The sequence below is a fragment of the Cimex lectularius genome, unplaced genomic scaffold (genome assembly GCF_000648675.2).
Source record: "Cimex lectularius strain Harlan isolate CLEC.00 unplaced genomic scaffold, Clec_2.1 scaffold39, whole genome shotgun sequence".
Classification (NCBI taxonomy): domain Eukaryota; kingdom Metazoa; phylum Arthropoda; class Insecta; order Hemiptera; family Cimicidae; genus Cimex; species Cimex lectularius.
In genome coordinates, this window is record NW_019392653.1 from 1117762 (window position 1) to 1136296 (window position 18535).

At 33.7% G+C, this 18535-nt stretch overlaps 1 long non-coding RNA gene across 1 annotated transcript in view; it reads right to left on the reverse strand.

Moving 5' to 3' along the window:
- Positions 1-3555: 3555 nt before the first annotated feature.
- The window catches only part of LOC112126134, a 129505-nt gene continuing 114525 nt past the window's right edge, over positions 3556-18535 (reverse strand). The window contains exons 3-4 of the long non-coding RNA XR_002909786.1: positions 14007-14036; positions 3556-3690 (exon numbers count right to left, since the gene is read on the reverse strand). This is a non-coding gene — a long non-coding RNA (uncharacterized LOC112126134). The remainder of the gene's footprint in view (positions 3691-14006; positions 14037-18535) is intronic.

Below are 18535 nucleotides of genomic sequence, written 5' to 3' on the forward strand. Positions count from 1 at the left end.
ACTGTCCGAAGACCAAAAAGACAAATTTGTGAGCTTTAAATTAAATTGTGTAGATATTAAATTGTGGTTGTTTTCATTTTGCCAACTGCTAGGGCCTGTTAAAACGAACTACACACAAAAACGACTTCTAGTTGAAATTAGTGTTTCCAGTAAAACAATTATATATATGCTATAGATAGTCGCCTAGGCACTACCCTAAAATTGTATTTGGCAGCCAGCCGTAACATGGGTATCGTAGATACTGAAATATGTACATAATTTATGACCGAACGACGTGCAAAATAGGCTAAAATATTTTTTGTATAAAAAACGAAGTTGAAATTCGTTTTTTGCCCCCCCCCCAAAAAAAAAAAACAGTATAAATTTTAGGAAAAATAAGAAAATATTTTCTTATTTTTTCGCCTTTTTAAATGTTTCCAATTTTTTTTTCTAACAACAAAATTTATAAATTCAAAACGACTAAACTGTTCCATAGGAAACTTTACCAGAATTTAGAACATTACGAACTACACGTAGTGGTACAAGCGTCGCCTTCGTATATAAATTAGAACCGGAGATAAAAGACAAAAAGTTTTAGTGTTTGATTTCTTCCTTATTTTTCTCGCTTACAATGACATAAAATTTAAATAGTTTTGGGGTTGGCCGAAAGTAGAACAACCCAGGCTTCCATCTGTTGAAATTGAATAAAAGTCAGAAGGGTTATGAATTTTTAAGTGGAACAACAGGACACCGAAAATATATATTAAAAATACGCCTTTGGCTAGTCAGTCCCAAAAATGTATATTTTTTGTTTGCCATAAAAAAACGTACTTATGGGCTTTGTAGGATACTTAAAATGAATCTGAATTCGGTTTTTCGAGAAAAAAAATTGTTAACCTATTTTCTCCAGCCTTCCAACTGTTGAATGTGGATAAAATGCAGAGGTGTTATGGATTTTTAACTGGAACAAAAGGACACCGAAGAAACAAAAACCTACGGTCAATCAAGTCTGCACTTTGTTTTTTGTTTTTCAAAAAAAATCTTATTTATTGCTGTATTTTGCGTAAAACGAATCCTAATTAGGTTTTTCGAAAGAAATTGAACCTACATTGCGGGAAGCGTCGTTTTGTTTTTGTAACTTTTCATATATTTTCATTCATTACAATCGTGCATATTATTAGCTTATTCTAAGGGGGAAAATATGCTTGAAATACATACAAAACAAAGGAATAATCTTTTTAAAAACTATTATAACTAACTCAAAAAAATTTCTTTGAGTCCATTGACTAGAACGCTCGGACACATATTTTTCGAGCTAGATATCACCGAAAAATATTTATAATATAAAAATATTTTTAAATCATTTGGAGATTTCACGCCTCTCCTCTGACACAATATTTTGAAATGGAGGTGTCGTGTTATACGTATAGGCAAAACAATTTTCGAAAACTTCACTGTACTAAGAAGACTTATAGCTCGCCAGATTAGGAGGTGACTTGCCAGGTTTTTTTGACGTAAATAACCTTATATTGCCTCCAGCAGGAGGAAAAAACCCTCCTATAAATGCTATGTATTTGTTTCATTTTATTTCCTCCTGTCTTTTAGCTGATTAAACAAACCCGAGATGTTTGATTATTCAAAAGACGTTGTTTAATACTAACGTTTTCACAGTTAAGCTAGAAAGAGCAGCCAATTGTTATAAGACTGTTGTTGTATAAGATTGTTGTTATAAGACTGTTGTTATAAGGCTGTTTTTATAAGACTGTTGTAACTTGTTCCTTACTATTGTGAGAAAAATTAGGCAGTCTTTTCTTCCAATCCTGACAATATTTAACCTCAAAATTCAGTTCAGAATAATAGAGAGGAATTGAAATTTTTTTTCGAAAAAGGTCCATTAAAAACTAATATAAGCCGTCAGAGAATGAGGCATCGCCCTATCTTAAATTAATTGTCTGATGGCACTTAATTACAAGTACGTAATTGTTTTTCCTTGTAAACATCACAATCGGAATAATTGACCGCCTGGAATTCAAAAGGTTTCTCCGTGTTTAATTGAATCATGTATGAAAATAACAGATTTGCAAAAATTATGAACTGTTACTTTCAGAAAGTGATATTCCACGCCTTGGCTTCTTGCTTTAACAATTAATGAACAATATGACAAATGAAATATATATAGTTCTGTATGGATTTGTGATCAGATTAATAATAAAAATAGATGTATGCGCAAGGAAAAAATTATTGGGTAGAGACGAAATGAGTTCATTGGTAAGTTTGTCAACATTGTTTGAAACTCAATGAAGGATTCTCATGTAGCGTTTGCAACTTCGATCTTGTCCAACTCACTTGTTCAAAATTTTGATGAAATAACCGAACTCAACCGGAAACTCAACAATAATTTAATTTAAATAATGAAATATCAAAAAAATATGTTCGTAATCAGGATTTTTTCTTTTTTGGAAATTCAATAATTGAAAGAATAATTAATTACCCATTGCGTCGGTTTAAAAAAAAACACGGTTAATTAATCATTTTTAAGGACTAATTCGATGGTCTATTGAGTTTCGCAATTTTTAACCAACCGATGTAAATGGACTTTTAAAAGATGCCTGCCTAAAAAGCCCTTTATACCTATTTAATATTCAGATTAAATAACTTTTTTGATACTAATTAAGTGCATACCCTCCTTCTGCTTATTGTTGGACGTAATTAAGCGATGGTGAAAACGGTTTCGCTTAAACTGATATTTCACTCGTTACCTTTAATTCCAAAAGTAAAAGTGAATTAGATTCATACCCCACCTCTTTTTAACTATTGTTTAAAACCACGGTCTGTTTAACTCGAAGTCAAATTATAATTAATTTACCTTAGTTAATTCCAAAGCTCCAATCTGTAACTGACATCTATATTCACCCCTTTCGTTCAGCAATTTGCGTGAGATTTGAGGCCGGCCCTTTCTCTAGATCAAATCTGTTTATAATATAATTTACTATTATAATATCAATAGCCTTGTGCAAATTCTTTAAATTAAATAAAATATATGCGAGTCGGGTGAAAAAGGGTTTTAACGAGTTATAAAAACAGTCGGGTTTGTGGTTCTGTCGCGCTGTCGAATAACGGACCTGTCGGCGGAAAGCACGTCTCTTCAGAATTATATTTCAGAGGCTTAGCAATTAAAATGGCATCTTTCCAAAGGGGTTTTTTCAAATTAAAAATGTAGAAAAGAGGAATCTGCTCTTCCCTCTTTTCCTACCTTTTCCTGGGGTTCAACGGCACAAAGTAATTCAAAGAGGAAGAAACCGGACCTTTTTTCGGTTTTTTTATATCGTGTTCTTGCTTAATTTGACTGGAAAACAGTTAATTTTGTACGAATACTATTCAGATGGTTATTTTTATTTTTTTGTTTTTATTGCAATTAGCTTTACAAGTTTCTAAAGTGCGTAGGGGACAGTTGAGATACGCCCGCGAGAACTTTTTTAATATAAGGTTTTCCTCTCTTAAGTCAATTCAACGACTTTGACCTTTCAAGGGTATATGGCCTAAACGCAATTTATATTATTTACGAGATTTAATACCTTACGGTTTTGAAGATATTCCGGATCTGCCAAGACGACCCCCTGGATCCTGTCGACGCTCTTGTTCGAGATGATCAGCTCGCGCGTTCCGAGGTAGAGTGTGAGCTTATTGTTGGGCGATGATTTCTTGTAGACCCTGAAATAAAAAGCCAAACGTTAGAAATAAATGGAAAACAATAAATCATGATCAAATCGCACCACGTCGAGAGAAAGACGCCGCCGGGTTTGTTTTCCCATCTGTACGGTACTCATCAATCCCACGGTGAAATCCTCGGTCAGATAATATAAAATAGCCTGTCTACACGGAATTATTTTTGTTTTTTCTTATTTCGCACCTTGATTTTGTTAGATAAGCCGACTCCCTCGTTGTTCGGCATCGAAGAGGATTGAAAAAGTGTGAACGAAAGTAGTCGAGGATCCTCGAAGGTGGTCTTGGCCGTAATTCTCTTATTGACTTCCAACTAGGCCAGGTAATCCGGACGTTGCGTGCCTGTTATCAACCTACTCAATACTGTCCTACAAAACTAAAACGGCTGATCGATATTGGAAATGGGGGGAGTCTTTACCAGGCATTCTTCAAAAGGTGGCCCAAACACTATTTCCCTGCCCATTTAACAATTATAATTATGAAGAAAATTTTTAAAAAAAGTGAAATAGTCACAGTCACTTTTAGTTCTTAATCTACACAAATGCGCTGGCGTATTTGAGATACAAATGGAAATTTCGACGAGGGAGAATAATGCCATTCAACCAAGATTGCTTCAGTGGCAAAAGAAAAAGGAAGTGTTGTCGGGATCTACATACCCAAACTGAATATCAATAACTCAACCGTCTGCAGCACTTTTCTTTTTCGGGGAGATTTAATTTTTTTTAATATGTTTAGAACGTTAAAACGTTATTAAATATATGAGACAAGTCAGTCAACATGAGTCGACTAAGTAGAAAAATATTAGGCTATTAGATTAAAACTAATCATATTATAATTATTCAGAAATCGTTAGATGCGGTCTGGTGTGATGTAGGTTTCAGAAAAACATTTTCTTTATCGTGCCAACTTTTCGATCTTTATTGAGATCATCTTCAGGGCCTGGGATTTACAAACATTGTTTACATTTAACAAATCCATTTAGGATGTGGAAAAGTGAATTTATACAATGCAATATTTGTTAAATGTAAACAATGTTTGTAAATCCCAGGCCCTGAAGATGATCTCAATAAAGATCGAAACGTTGGCACGATAAAGAAAATGTTTTTCTGAAGCCTACATCACACCAGACCGCATCTCACGATTTCTGAATAATTATCGATTAACGGTCACTAATCACCACACAATAATATTATATATAATAATGTAATATTAGGCTAGAATACTAGAGCATTTTTGCAAAATGGACCCTAGGAGCCGATAAAATAGTTATGTAATTTAAATTTAAGATTATTGTATACATATACAGGGTGTATCAATGTCTATAGTCAACTCATCTAATTCGAAAACGATTAACTTTAGCAAAAATGGTCTTATTCATTCCTCAAATTAATTTTGGCTAGGAATCGCATACTGATAACATATTTAACATAACCTTCTCATCTGGCTGGGAAATAGCACTATTTTTTTTAATTTTAAATGAAAATCCCATATTTTTATTGTACAATTCGATTCTAGATCTTATTTTATTACTTTTCTGAAAGAAACATTTTAAGATCGACCATTTCGAAGCTATGCCCGTCGAAAGACGCGAGGGTGGGGAGGGCTTTTTGTAACAAAAACTGGCAAAAAATTTAAGTTGTGGTTTAAAATTAATCGTTGGGGGCGTCGGTGGCCGCAACGGTTTAGACGTTGACACGGCACTCATCACTGTAAGGCGAAGGTCCCGAGTTCGAATCCAGCGGCCCTGCATTCGAACCGGACATACTTACAAATGGGCTTTTTACGTTTAAAAAAAATCGTTTTCGAAATAAAGGAGGTGGGCTATCATTTGTTAAAAAAAGCTTCTTTTTTTTAACGTAGAATACGAAAATAATGTGCAGGATCATATTAACCCAGATTCGATGTATAAAAAGTTACAAAAACCAAAAGACGCTTCCAATTAACTACGTTTGAAACAATATTTTTTGAAAAACAAAAACTATTCTAATTCATCTAGAGTTAATTGAATGTATAGTATATATAATTTTTATGGCCTTCTGTATTTGTTGGACATGTATTTCAGGATTATTAAATATCTGTTGATTTTTCTTTGTAACAGGATATGAAAATAATATTCGGAGGATCATGTTAAATGAGATTTGACGTATCAAAAGTTAGAAACTTCTACACCAAAAGGCGCTTCCAATAAAGTAGGGTTGAAACATTATTTTAAAAAACATAGTATTATGTTTTAATTAGCCTTCAAAGCTCTAAAATAAGAATTAGTATGGCAAACAGAAAAATAGAAATTTTTGGGTAAGATTCCCCGGGGCCACATTTATTTAGCTGTCTTCTTGCAAAATGGGTCGTAAAAGTACATGTATTTCAGGATTATTAAATATCTGTTGATTTTTCTTTGTAACAGGATATGGAAATGTTAAATGAGATTTGACGTATAAAAAGTTACAAACTTCTACACCAAAAGACGCTTCCTATAAAATAGGCTTGAAACATTATTTTAAAAAAATCGTATTATTTTTTAATTACCCTTCAAAGCTCTAAAATACGAATTGTTCTAGCAAAAAAAAAAAAAGAAGAAATTTTTGGGTAAGATTCCCCGGGGCCACATTTTTTCCGCTGTCTTCTTGCAAAATGGGTCGAGAAAGTTAGAGATTTATTTTTTGGTTTTCTGCATTTATTGTTCATGTATTTCAAGATTATTATAAAGAAGTCGATTTGTTCTTTGGGCCTATTGGCATAACACGTTTCTAAAAATTTTCAAACTAGTTTTAATTTATAAAAATATATATATATATAACATTGGTGCCTCCACAATCGCGTAGCTTTCCGTTATTACAACCAAATAATTAATTTTGGATTGAAAATGACAACTGTACACAGATCGATAAGGCTTACTATTTAAAACTAACATTAACTTAAAATACAAAATACATACATTTAACAAAAGCTCCCTTCGCTAGCTGTTGTTTAGAGGGAGGCGGAGCATTAAAATGTTTATGTGTTATGTGCTATGAATATGTGTCTTTTTGGTCTTTTGTTAGTAACTTGACATCATGAGGTAACAACTAGTGGTTAGGAAGTTGAAAATACACGAGAAAAAATAAATGTCAATTAGAAAGATGCGTGAAAGAAATATAAGAAGTTTGGGAGCCCGTAACTAATATATACTATTTTTTAAAAAAGGGTTCGGTAATAATAAATATATACATCACACTACCCTTATAAAAGAGTACTTGATTTGGTCTTAATGCTTGAAGATATTTGTTTAAAATTAGCTTTACTGTCAAGTACCTCGACTTACTTGATGGTGACAGGATAAGCCCTTAGGGCGCTGATGTGGCAGTTTGAACCAACCTGTGCTTGGAGAACAGTATTGCTTTAGTTTTATTAAGCTGTTAAAACTTTAGCCCGTATAAAATAACTAGTGTGATGGTTACGCTCAGAAGCTTTCAGCATCTAATAGAAGCTGATAAGAGTTTTCTTAGTTTAGAGAAAATTGCGCTTTTCTGGCAAGATGCTGGTTTTTTCATTCAAAAAATTTCTATTAACGTTGCAACTTTTCTTGATAATATTACGATAGATATTAAAAGTAAGATGTTCGTATTTGTAATTATTATAATTATGCAAATATATAGAATATATATTTTATTTATTTATTTTGGTTTTTTACACTTGAGAAGAATTGGAAATGAAAACCAGTTAGCCAGACACAAATGGCATAAGGCAATTATGATGGATATATGTTGATTTCTATAGAATTGTCGGAATGAAAATGTTTTCTCTTTTATATTAGGGTTTGAGGAAGTTGGTTTTATTTCTCTTCCTTCGTCTATAAACGAATATTTTTATCAAAAGGAGTCTTGTTTTAAGTGTAACCTATCTTTGGGCGGCGTAGGATTTGAAATAATGGTTCTTGTCTGGGTAGGATTGGCACGCTTCTCCCCATTCATCATCCAAGAGAATAATGATTCTCTATTCATTCCTACATCTCTCCTCCTCGATTTTCCGCTCTTCGGCTAAAGCTGTAAAAACCCTGGGGGATTTAATATCTTTGAGAACCCGACGGGATTTGTCAACATGGCTTATAACTGAAAACTATTCCCCTGGAATTAAAACGAGCGAAAGTAAACTTTGGACGTAATTTTGACGTTGTTCTGTCTAGAATTGTAAGGTTTTTGACAAGCTCCGTCGTTATCCTTAATAGCTAAACTTTCTAAATCAATTCTGTCTGCTTGCTTCTTTTTTCTTTTTTTTTTATCGAGGGTTCGCAACAGCAGAGGTTATTTCCACCCTCGGGGTGCCTGTGTTTTTGAAAAAAGCCCATTTGTAAGCATGTCGGATTCGAATGCAGGGCCGGTGGATTGGAACCCGGGACCTTTACCTTACAGTGATGAGCGCCGTGTCAACGCCTAAACAAGTTGCGGCCACCGACACCCCCGCTGACTTATATTTACATATAGTTTATGTACGTTTACTATTAATTAATTGGTCGTCTCCGATCATCCTGGACTGGTACATGTGTTTGTGAAACTATTGGAACCTATACATAGGACATACTCAAGGAGAAACCAATCTGCCATTAAAGACGGTTTCTGAATCTGACAAGAGCAATTGGGCAGATCAGGGTGATCAAAGATGGCCAAAATGTATAAATTAGCTCGTCAAAAATATATTTATTTTTTGTTTCAGGTAAGTTACGCGGAAGAGAATCGTAAGTCTTTCATTATTATACATTACATTATTATTCACGCAATGGAGTTTATTGTTTAAATGTGTCAGTAAGATCTGGTAACATGTTCAGGCTTTTTAAAGGTTTTCAAATTATTTAAAATAAGTCCTTCCTCGTGATTAATGACGAATTGATTTTTTGTAAACTCTAAAGATAAGTAAAAAGGGCATCGTAGGTAGACGGTGTCCGTTTAAAACTGACTTGGTGGAAATAGATCAAGTTGTCCCGCTTTGCCCACCTAGTTAATATTTCCTTTCTCAATCTAAATTGTTTTTTTCTGATTCTCTTGTGAACGCTTCGCAAGCAGCTAAATGGTGGTAAATAAACTAAATCTTAACCACAGCCGAGCTTATGAAATAGTACACGTGCACACCGATTAACAGACCCAGACCGTGCTCAGTTTGCGCCACAAAATGTCTGGATTTTAACACGTTTAATACGATTATCACAGTTTGCATAAATTGTCGTCATAAAATATGTTTAATGTATAGAATAGCAATTAATCAAAGGAAAAACTTTAATTTTTGACAAAATAATGATCTTCAAAAATAAAACTAATCTAGATTTAATAGTAAAATAACCAAGCAAAGGCGTCAGCTTTCTGACGCAGTTGACTTCCAGTAATTCCTAAAGCAAAAGTCTATTTCCGTCGTGAAGCCTATACATCTTCCCAAGTTCATTTGATTTGAAAATTATTTATATTTTGAGTTTATGTGTTGATATATTATTTATTATTAGTATTATTCACATAAGCAAGTTTATCGAGTTCTCACGTGTGAAGCAAGTAATGTTAGATTTTACCAGACACCAGAGATAATATTTGGGTCTTCCGGTCCGCCGGAGCGTTACCTTCCACAGTAATAGATCATCGCCCTGTATTATTTACGCATTGATTCATCGATAGCCCATATTTTTCATTTTCACGGATAATCAGGATGAGGTACTAAATACAAGGTACGAATCCGTTATAAAAATACCTACGCTCAAAATGATATTCGAGTGTTCTTGTGTTATTTCTGAAGTGGATTTGACTAAATCATTTCATAATCGGTTTATTCAATTGATCTCATGAATCATGTATCGGCGAGGATTAACTGAGTGAAAAATCCTCAGAAATGGAAAGTTACTGTTCCACATATTGCTAGCTAGCTAATCAATATCAGGAAATTTCGTCATCCAAGCTTTCACGTGCAAGCAGTGAGTAATGTGGACTTTGTTTGTTAAAATTTTACCTTTTGTGTTAACAATTTATCCAGGATATTTTGGGAGCAAGGTAAAAGAAATTAAATGAATAGCGGGGACAAATGTGTATAAAAAAAAGCTAAGCAAATACCTTCGGGTTTATCCATTCATGATGTTTTATGCAAAAGAACTTTTAATACAAAATTCAACATAACCAGTAACCTGTTGTTTAATCACATTTCCCTTAATTATATTTATTTTTTAATATTTGGTAATTTTTTTTTTTGCATTGTTTGTAGTTTTTTGATCTTTACTATTCGGCTAACAGGTTTTAACAATATCAACTTGAATTTTTTAAAGCTTTTTTTTTGTTAAGATTTAAAATTTGGCCATAAGTACGGAAAATCTGGGAGACAAAGAACGTTCAGAAACATCTGTACCAATTGCTGCACATTGTACAAACATGTTTTAGAAACTGTATTTAGATGGTTGGTGGAGAAAAGAACACCCAAAAGTTCCAAGTCACAAATATTTTTTTTTGTACATTTTGGGCTCATTGGCTCAACAGACCCAATGGGTCATTTCTCAGTCCGAGTCTCTGTACAACGAATGTTTCTACATATACTAGAACTATTGGCATAGCCAGATAGAGGTGACTTGATAGTCCATGTGTTGCATTTCTTTTCCCCTGGCGGTCGAAAAATGCTTTACCCTGTTTATAGAATGCATTGTGTGAGGGCAATTAAAAATATAGACAGAAAAATAATAATAGATGTAAATCTAAATTCAAAATAGGATAAAAGAAGTTAAGCAAGTAAAAGGTTCTAAAGTTCTCAGAAATATATATAATAAGAATTATGGCCTGAAATAAATAGCCAGAAATATAAAATTAATTGATTGGAATGGTTCAAGAAATCACCCAACAATTAATTATATTTAGGTTGTGTTTAGTTATTTTGATTTAAAATTATTTTATAATAAAAGTGTAAAAATGTTGTCTTAAAATGTAATGATGTTTTAGAATAATGTAAAATTATGCGCTTTACTTGTTTTTGTCTGTTAAATAGTGTAACAATATCGTTCCAGTTGCAAATTTATAAAGGCGAACATTAGATAGAATAAGTTCTTGAGCTTTTTAAAGGAATTCTTTTACTGTGGACGTATTATAGAGAACGAAGCAGTTATTTTTACATTTTCACGACCAAACAAAATACCTATTGAGAGGAAAACATTCTCTTTCAAGTCGTTTTCCTCCTCCATAAGACTGTTATTATATTGTTGACTCGATTGCACTTGGCTGAGAACTTCAACTTAACTTAAATCGGGGAACGTAATTGGCAAATGAAAATAGTTGAATTATTTTGGGTCAATGGAAAAGAAGTTCGAATTGGTGGCCTCATGACGTTGAAAGCTCGATGAATAACGCCAAACTATCAATACCTAGAATTAATATAATGATTTTAAAAAAAGCCGGCTTGAATTTGAAATTGACAAGATAAAAAACTTAAGATAAATTATTAACCTAAAGTATGGCCGTATCTATAGAGCTCAACCTTTCCTCAAAATAGTGCCTCTTTTTGCCTCTCTCCCAAAACAAGATATTTCCTTTTCTCCTTTATTTTTTTCAATTACCAGTCACCGAATGTTTTACAATGAGCCATATCCTTATGTATAAAGAAAATTTCGTACGAAAATAAACGATAAGGTTTATTAAGTCGGTACCAAGCGTCTCGACGTTGAAGGGCAAGATCAAATGAAAGGCAAATCGCTTTTCCAGCCATACCTCCTTTAATCCCTTCCCCTGCCCCTGATTTCCTTCACGTGCGTCAAACTTAGAGTGGGTTTCTCGATACAGCGAAACAGCCTTTTACTAACCGCTAGAAAACATTTACGTTCCAAACATCTTGATATTGGCTTCCTCAGAAAATAAATAGTTCAAAAGCGGTGTTTTGTTTCGATACCCCTTGGGTCAGAAAATAGATTACCAGAAGTGAAGACGGAAGCTTCAGTATTTTATTTAGCACTGTATAAACAAAATTAATTTCAAGTGTATGCTAAAAATACACTTTTCAATTTAGTCGATAAATCTCGTTCTATAAACCAGTTATCAGTCATCGGCTTATCGTTAACGGAAGGAATTTACACCGAATAATCCATTAGTCAAAGAGACAATTGTACTATTTAGGTATTGTTAATGTTCCTAGTTAGTCGGTCTTTCGAATTTCATCGTTCAATCTGGCATCCGCTAGTAGGAAGTGTTAACAAACTCGATTTCTGACTTTCCGAGGCCGCAGAGATCAAAGGGGAATGCGGTTTAATTTAATAACTCTTTGTTTGCCATCCACCCGGAGGGTATACACTCAAAACTGACATACATTCTGGACTTCGATAAAGGATCAATTTCGTATTACAGGATTTCAGCAAACAGCTGTATTTTTTACGTCATTTCAGAGAATTATCGAATGGTGATCATTTTCCAACTGTTTCAGAACGTTTCTAATATATATACTATTAAACTGATGTCATTGCAATATTCAATAGAGGTACATTGTTTTACCGTATTGCTTCAGCAGCTAACAGTTCATTTAAAATTATATATTCGAAATAGTAATTATAACTTTGTACACAACTAATTTTTAATAAAATCTCAGATACAATATCAAAACTCTAAACGTGGGAAATCTATAAAACCGCTTCCAAACAAAGCAGAATTTGGATGTTTTAAAAATTATTTACATATTACACCTATTTGTGCTTTAATAGATTTCTTCCAAGCTTGTAAACATAAATTCAGATATGCAACATACATCACATCGATTTATTGTAAAAAGATATTTGAATTTTTTTTTATTTCGCAACAGCGGGATTCGCAACAGCGAGGTCATATAAACCCTCGGGATGCCGGTGTTTTTGAAAAAAGCCCATTTGTAAGTATGTCGGGTTCGAATGGCAGTTATAAGCACATAACACATAAACATTTTAATGCTCCGCCTCCTTCTAAACAATAGTTAGCGATGGGAGCTTTTGTTAAATGTGTGTAGTTTGTGTTTTAAGTTAATGTTAATTTTAAATAATAACCCTTATCGATTACAGTTGTCGTTTTGAATCCAAAATCAATTATTTGGTTGTAATAACGGAAAGCTACGGGATTGTGGAGGCACCAATGTTATATATATATTTAATTAAAAGTAGTTCGAAAATTTTTAGAAACGTGTCATGCGAATAGGCCCCAAGAACAAATCGACTTCTTTATAATAACCTTGAAATACATGAACAATAAATGGAGCAAAAAGGCAGAAAACCAAAAAATAAATCTCTAACTTTCTCGACTTTTACGACCCATTTTGCAAGAAGACAGCTAAATAAATGTGGCCCCGGGGAATCTTACCCAAAAATTTCTATTTTTCTGTTTGCTATACTAATTCGAATTTTAGAGCTTTGAAGGCTAATTAAAACATAATACTATGTTTTTAAAAATAATGTTTCAAGCCTACTTTATTGGAAGCGTCTTTTGGTGTAGAAGTTTCTAACTTTTGATACGTCAAATCTCATTTAACATGATCCTGCGAATATTATTTTCATATCGTTACAAAGAAAAATCAACAGATATTTAATAATCCTGAAATACATGTCCAACAAATACAGAAGGCCATAAAAATGATATATACTATACATTCAATCAACTCTAGATGAATTAGAATAGTTTTTGTTTTTCAAAAAATATTGTTTCAAACGTAGTTAATTGGAAGCGTCTTTTGGTTTTTGTAACATTTTATTCATCAAATCTGGGTTAATATGATCCTGTACATTATTTTCGTATTCTACGCTAAAAAAAGAAAAAAGAAGCTTTTTGTAACAAATGATGGCCCACCCCTTTATTTCGATAACGAGGGTTCGCTAAAACTGAGGTTATATCAACCCTCAGGGTGCCGGTGTTTTTGAAAAAAAAGCCCATTTGTAAGTAAGCCCAGTGGCCCTGCATTCGAACCCGGGACCTTTACTTTACAGTGATGAGCGCCGTGTCAACGCCCTAAACCGTTGCGGCCACCGACGCCCCCTTGAAGTATTATTGTATAAAGTTTGTGGAAGATTACAAGATTAACGAGAAAGGTTTATTTTTACAAAAACAATTGTCTAATGAAGAATTAACTTAAAATCGTACTTTATTCGTAGAAAAATACTCTCGTAATCAAAAAAGAAGGTTGAAGTAGGACGCAATAATAAGGAGAGGCAAGTATCGGGTGCCTTTCCTACTTTTACTTACCTTTTATCCCGATATTAAATTATGGATTTTCCAACAGTCAAGTGACAAACATGCCAAAGAAAATTAAATATAAATAAATAATCGGCGTACAAATTGAATTAGAATTGAACAGTAAATAAAATTACATACCTTTGGGAACTTAACGCATCGGAAGCACTCCTGAAAAAAACACAAACATGGATTATTTTAGCTGTATATTATTTTTATAAAAAAAAGGGACAAATATATATTTTTTAAAGTTAAAATAACAGAGTATTTAAAACATTTTCAATTACGACGTACATAGAAGGTTTTATTTTTATTTATTTATTTTTTATTTTTTTGGCGAACAATATTTTTATGTTATTATCGTCTGTTAAGGTTTTATAGGTAATGTTTTGGATATTCAGTGAGTCCTATCTTATATTTGTTAAAACCTTTTTGTGTTATATTTAGACATGACAATTTTTTACCCATGATAAGACAATATTTTTAATTTGCTTTTTGATATATTAGACTTTTTCCCGTGCACTTTAATTATATCGTCATTTATTGTAAAGCTATAACAAATTTATTTTTATAGCATAAGTATTTAAGTAAAGCTGTAACATAAATAACAAACAACAAATAACAGTAGAAATGTAGAAAAGTATAGTATCCGGTTGTAAAATATGTACGTAGCGTTTTTTTATAGTAATTTCAATGAGAATTTTAGGTGTTCGTAAAAAAAATTTAATCAGCAATATATAAAACATTTTTTCCACTATTTTCTCCTTGAAATTTTGTAATTTCCTTCTCCCTGAACTTCTCAGGCTTTTGAACTATGAACGTCTCGGTTTGTGCAGCATTCAAGTCAGCCATTAATTATTCAGAAATCGAGAGATGCGGTCTGGTGTGATGTAGGTTTCAGAAAAACATTTTCTTTACCGTGCCAACGTTTCGATCTTTATTGAGATCATCTTCAGGGCCTGGGATTTACAAATATTGTTTACATTTAACATGTAGGATGTGGAAAAAAATTAAATGTAAACAATGTTTGTAAATCCCAGGCCCTGAAGATAGTCTCAATAAAGATCGAAACGTTGGCACGATAAAGAAAATGTTTTTTTGAAAACTACATCACACCAGACCGCATATCACGATTTCTGAATAATTATCGATTAACAGTCACTAATCACCACACAATAATATTATATATAATAATGTAATATTAGGCTAGAATACTAGAGCATTTTTGCAAAATGGACCCTAGGAGCTGATAAAATAGTTTTGTAATTTGGTCACTAACCACCACACATTTCAGCCATTAATTTTATCATAGTCCGAAATAATTGAAAATCTCAAGTGGTGTTACCATTCAAATACGGTCATTGGGGTAGCACATCTTAGCCCAAGCTCCGACAATTTCTGGCACGTCTGCAAAGACACTTGGGGACGAGCGTTACCTGAGTATAAAACTTTTGCGATTAGCCAATGACAGTCGCTTTTGGTCAATTGCTATCTTTATTCGATCCAGTCTTGTGCAGTATAAATTGGAATTGAAAGTTTGCTCTGGTGGAAGAAGCTAATAAGTTATTAACAAAGAATCCAACAGTAACAAGGGGCGTCAGGGCCGAAATCGGGTTCGAACCCAACACACATAAAAAAAAATTAACCAACCGGCACTCCGAGGGTTGATATGACAAAAACACACCTTCCAATCCCACAAAATGCCTACCTTACTTTCTTTAGCTGTAATCCGGCTTTTGGAGTTGCTAACGGTGGATCGTTGCGTTTTATCCAGGATGTTCCTGTCTGACAATTGTTATATGGGGCCACTTGTCATCCCTAGTTATTACTCGTATTAAAACTAAATTGTTTATATTGCATTTTAAGAGAGAATGTCTGATGGAGATGTGGCCCGAAATTTTCTGTTGAGACATGTGAGAAACCCGTTTGTTGCTCAGACAAACATGTCTTAGATGCATTGAAACGCTTGTATAAGATACGTTAAATATATTTGCAATGTTTCGTGTCGTTGAATGCATGTTATGTAACGAAATTTCGAATTTGGTCATCATTAAGGACCCGAGCGCTTTGTGCATTCTAAATCAAACTTTCCACGTTTGAACCATGCAAACAATAAAAGGATCACCATAACCTGTCTCTTAAAGCATCGTCTAAATATACGACACAAATTTGCCTAGTAATCTGTCCTACAGTTTTCCCTTTACGACAAAAGGGACGCCAGCCAAATGACGAAAATACACTATTTGATTTTACGTTTTAAATTAGCAAAGAACCTTATAAAAGTACCAAATCTTCCATTTATCTACCAAATCTAACGAAATTGACGCATAAAAAACCGTAATTAATCTCTCTTCAGAGTGCTTCAACATAAAAATAGGACATAATGGACTTATTGAACAAAGCCATGGACTTATTATGCAAAACAATATAGTCGGGAGAGTGGAAAGGTGATGAAAAACCTTTTAAAAAATTTGAAACCTTAAATAAAAAAAGATTAAATCAATGACCATTTGAAGTTTCGGAAATGTCAAAGGAGAAAACTTAACCAAGAATGGAATTTCTAATACTTTGAATAAACATTTTATAAATATAAGTAAAAAATTAGCCGATAGTATAGTAAGACAAAACAAAACTTTGGAGATAGAAACTCATCCATACCTTCCCAATTCCTTGTATATGATTCCAATTTCACACACTGAAATAATGTATATATTATGAACATCTAATATTGTTGTAATACGGTACCATCAGTTGTTGGCCCGCATTTCCCCACGCCCATTTCCCCGTTTACGTGAATTTTATGTTTTACTGGATGGTCAATTTACCAAATACCCATAGGACGAGACCGCAATAATATCATTTTTTCCCCCAAATAAAATACCAAGTCAGACCCATAACCGTGACGTCAAACTTCAAATATTAATTTGCAATATGTTAATTTCGAAGGTGTGATAAAAACACCCATACGATTTGTACATCATCGCCGTAGAAATTGAATTCCCATGAAAATATCTTTTATTTTTATACTAAAAGAGTTGTTGTAACAGGCTTCCAAGTCTAGCTCTCCTTTTCACCTCGTGATCTTCAAATCTTAATCACACGAAACCAAGAGGACCCAAATGGCATCAGCTGTTGAAAATTGACTCTATCTCAATACCAATCAGTCCAAGGCTATAGTGTTTGGATCCCATCCCCTTCTGCAATCCTTGCCTCCTATTCCTCCTATATGTCTTAAGAACCAACTGTCCTCCTTTTATTCATCCGTCAAAAGCCTTGTGATCATCCTTGATCAAACCCTATCGTGGAAACCCCACATTTCCCAAATTACCCGCCGATGTTCCTCTACTCTTCGCCAATTCCGTCGTGCAAGCCTACTCTTCCCAATCTGCACTTTCATACTCCTGACCTCCCTTGTGCTTCACCATTTCGATAAGGCTGTTTGGTTTACGGTGGACTCACCTGCGTTAACAAACTGAAGAGAATCATGAGCTGCTTTCTTCGGCTCATCTTTAGCTCCCCAAAAAGATCTCGTGTGTCTAATATGTATCTTAATTTGAAATGGCTTATCCCTCTTACCTCAGGCTGTACTTTCTTGGCTCCTTCCTCTATTAAACAATTTCTTCCCATTCCCTTTCCTATATTTATATTCTGTTCTATTCACCCTCGCAACACTCGTTCCCGCCTTTCTGATCCCATCCCCTATCATACAAATCCATCGCTTTTAATCTTTCTTCCTTATTTATCCGTTCCTACTGAATTCCATTCGCTACGTCTCAACCGTTTCCACCTTTAATTCCTGTCATTTTGACTTCCTCCTGTCCCTACAATTTAACAACGAGTGTGGTTAATTTTCTGTTGTTTTTCCCCTTATTTAATTTAGTACGTATCATTTATTTTTTTAGCTATTACATTCAAATCTTCATTTATACATTCATTTTGACAGGAATTGTGCAAAATTTTGTACTTTTTGTTATGCAAGGGGGCCCAAAGCCTCAGAATGAAATTTATTTTCTTCTTCTCTTTCAGTAAGAGTATTCTATTAATTTAATTAATTATACTTTTAATCTAAGGTTTTGGTCAAAATGAAAAAGATAATGTCACGAAATGGATTTGAACCTTCGTCTAATTACGCCGCTGCTCTAGCCACATGAGCTAACGTGACTTCCATCCATTAGAACCCCCAACTCATCATCTCTACTATAGCCTTTCGAATTTTTCCTAATTTTTGCCCTATTTTCGAATATAGTGTAAGCAGGATTCGATTCTCCACATTAGCTTTTCGTCTTAACCAAGACATTAGTTTAAAAGTATAAATAATTAAAATAATTAATGCGGTACATTGATGATTATTAAGTACATATAAGTACTCAACTAAGTTGAAATACACAGTTGAAATTCGGAGATTGTAAGATGCGGCCTGGTGTGACGTAGGTTTTAGCAAAACATTTCGTGCCAACGTTTCGATCTTTATTGAGATCATCTTCAGGGCTTAAAGTGTTTGTTTTCTGGGTTGATGTGTCAATGGCAAAACCCGATAATGACACATCAACACAGAAAACAAACACTTTGGGCCCTGAAGATGGTCTCAATAAAGATCGAAACGTTCGCACGATAAAGCAAATGTTTTTATAAATCCTACGTCACATCAGACCGCATCTCACGATCTCCGA